Source organism: Myotis davidii, unplaced genomic scaffold (genome assembly GCF_000327345.1).
Source record: "Myotis davidii unplaced genomic scaffold, ASM32734v1 scaffold60, whole genome shotgun sequence".
In the NCBI taxonomy this organism is placed as follows: Eukaryota; Metazoa; Chordata; class Mammalia; order Chiroptera; family Vespertilionidae; genus Myotis; species Myotis davidii.
Window position 1 is genome coordinate 3,174,356 of NW_006293007.1, and position 3,251 is coordinate 3,177,606.

At 39.2% G+C, this 3,251-nt stretch overlaps 1 non-coding gene and 1 pseudogene across 1 annotated transcript; both read left to right on the plus strand.

Moving 5' to 3' along the window:
• The first annotated feature begins 1,002 nt into the window (after positions 1-1,002).
• Positions 1,003-1,557, plus strand: LOC102757818 (annotated as a pseudogene).
• Positions 1,558-2,102: 545 nt separating this feature from the next.
• TRNAH-AUG lies at positions 2,103-2,175 on the plus strand. Its single transcript has one exon. It is a non-coding gene; the product is annotated as a tRNA-His (tRNA).
• Positions 2,176-3,251: the final 1,076 nt, after the last annotated feature.

Below are 3,251 nucleotides of genomic sequence, written 5' to 3' on the forward strand. Positions count from 1 at the left end.
CCCCCCCTCAGCCGCCAGCCCGCATGTACTCCGCACCTTAGTATCTCACTTCCGCACTGCTCCTCCTCTGAGTCTCAGTGTTTTTCTCTTTCCTCCTAGTTGTAGAATTTCCACTCAGCCAGCCTTCCTGTGGTTCTGGATGATGTCTGTTCCGTCTTTTAGTTTTATTTTTGAAGTGGTTGTTCGAGGCAGCAATCTCCAGCGTTAACCTATGCCGCCATCTTGGTTTCTCTCTCGAAGCAATTTTTAAAAAGACAATGTTGGAGGTCTTCCACTTCCCAACTTCAAAACATATTACAAAACTAGAGTAATCAAAACAGCATGGTACTGGCATAAAGACAGACATGTAGAAAAGCAGAGTAGAATAGGGAGCCCAGAAATAAACCCTCACACATATGGTCAAATTGTTTTCAACAAGAGTTCCAAGACCATTCTTGGGAAAAGAACAGTTTCTTCCAGAAATGGTTTGGAAAAACTGAAAATGCAAAAGAATAAAGTTGGACCATTACCTTACACCATACACAAAAATTAACTCAAAGTGATCAAAGATCTAATAATGAGAGCTAAGACTATTAGCTCTTAGAGTAAAACACAGAGCTAAGACTATTAACTCTTACAGGAAAACAGAGAAAGAGCTTTATGACCTTAAATTTGTCAGTGATTTCTTATATACGACACCAAAAGCACAGGCAACAACAACAACAAAAAATGGATGACTTGGACTACATCAAAATTTAAAACTTCTTTGTATTAAAGGACACAATGAACAGAGTGAAAAGGCAACCTACGGGATGGGAGAAAATATGTGCAAAAAATATATATATATGGTAAGGGATTCATATCCAGAATATTTAAGGAACTCCAACAACTCAACAAAACAACTTAATGAAAAGATGGGCAAAAGATTTTACTAGATATTTCTCCAAAGAGGATATACAAACAGGCCACAAGCTTTGAAAAGATGCTTGGTTAGTGGCCTTGTTCTCCACCTCTTTCTTTTGGTTCTGCTGACGCTGCCCGGCTCTGGTCAGCCTCCGGCCCGCTCTCTCCTTGAGACAGAGCACCATGCCTTTAATTAAATTGCAGCGTTCTGATGGAGAGATATTTGAAGTTGATGTTGAAATTGCCAAACAATCTGTGACTATCAAGGCCATGTTAGAAGATTTGGGAATGGATGATGAAGGCGATGATGACCCAGTTCCTCTACCAAATGTTAATGCAGCAACATTAGAAAAGGTCATTCCGTGCTGCACCCACCACAAGAGTGACCTTCCTCCTCCTGAGGACGATGAGAACAAAGAGAATCGAACAGATGATATTCCTGTTTGGGACCAAGAATTCCTCCAAGTTGACCAAGGAACACTATTTGAACTAATTCTGGCTGCAAACCACTTAGACATCAAAGGTTTGCTTAATGTTACATGCAAGACTATTGCCAATATGATCAAGGGGAAAACCCCTGAAGAGATTTGCAAGACCCTCAATATAAAAAACGACTTTACTGAAGAAGAGGAAGCCCAGGTACGCAAAGAGAACCCGTGGTGTGAAGAGAAGTGAAAAGCCATGCCTCACGCTGTAACACTGTAAGGACTGTTCCAAATACTAGTTGCACTGCTCTGTTTATAATTGTTACTAGTAGGCAAACAGTAGACAAATGCAGCAGCAAATCAATTGTATTAGCAGAATATTGTCTTCATTGCATGTGTAGTTTGGGTACAGATTCCAAACCTATGGTTGAGTTTCTTCCAGTCTGATCAAAAGTATCGTTTCTTTGCTCTGAATAAAACTGAATTGTGGGTTCTCTATAAAAAAATAAATAAATAAAGAGAAGATGTTCAACATTACTAATAATTAGGAAAATGAAAGCAAACCATGATGAGATATCACCTCACACCAGTTAGGTTGCCTATTATCAAAAAGAAAGAAAAAAAATGCTAGAGAGGATGTGGGAACACTGGAACCCTGTGTACTGTTGGTGGGAATGTAAAACGGTGCAGCCTCCGTGGTAAACAGTATGGCAGTTTCTCAAAAAGTTAAAAATAAAATGACCGTATGAGCCAGCAATTCCACTTCGGGTATCTATCCAAAAGAACTAAAGGGTAGGGCCAGTGGCTCAATGGATAACCCTTCTGACTATGAATCAGAAGATTCCAGGTTCAACTCCTGGCTGGCTCGAGGTTTCCCTTCGCCATCTTTTCTGGGGAGCTGTTATTGTATCCAAAGAATTGAAAGCAGGGTCTCAAAGATATATCTGCATACCCATGCCCCTAACAGCAGTATCCACAGCAGCAAAAGGCTGGAAGCAATCCAAGTGTCCCCCAAGGGATGAATGAGTAAATAAAATGTGATCTATCCCTATGATGAACTATTATTCAGCTTAAAAAAAAAAAAAAGGAAGTCAATCGGGGAAAAGGGAGGCATATGTAATACTTCAAACAATAAAAGGGGGGAAGAGAAGGAAATTCAGGCACATGTTACAACATGGATGCACCTTAAGAACATTATGCTATGTGAAACAAGCCAGTCACAAAAAGACAAATACTATAGGATTCCACTTTTATGAGGTACCCCCCGGGGTCAAATTCAAAGAGACAGAAAGTAGAGTGGTGGGTGCCAGGGGCTTAGGAAGGGGAACATGGGAAGGCATTTCAGTTTCACACAATGAAAAATCTCTGGTTGTGAAAATGTGGATATACTTAACAGTACTGTACATTTTTTAAAAAATTTTTCTCTGTAAATAACATTTTCATGTGGATTTCAATGTATTGGAATTTTGGCACCAGACTCAACACCAGTCTATGCCAAAATTTTATTTGGTATTTAGAAGCCCTAAACATAGTTTCCTTCAGTTTAAAAGGAAAACAGAACAGAAGCTTCTATAACAGAACCTCATTAGCTTGACATGGGTATGTTGAGTGCAACTTGGTCTAAGCTACCAGTATCTCCTATAGGATTTCAGATAATGAAAGCAACTAGCCAATGACAAAGAATTTAAAACTAGGTGAGATGTGAATTTGCAAAACCCTTTTCTTTGGTGTGACAAAGCACATTCCCTCCAGATATAGTTTCTGCTTCACTCTCATCAAAATCTATCAAAAGGCAGCTGGCGACTAATTCATTCTCTCTCCAGTAAAATTACTAGATTTTAATTTCTTAAATTGTGGACAGATCACGAGAATTCTCGCTTCATATTACGCAGTGCAGAACAAAGTGTCATACTTTAAAAGATCTTAGCTTGTAAGAACATGTAA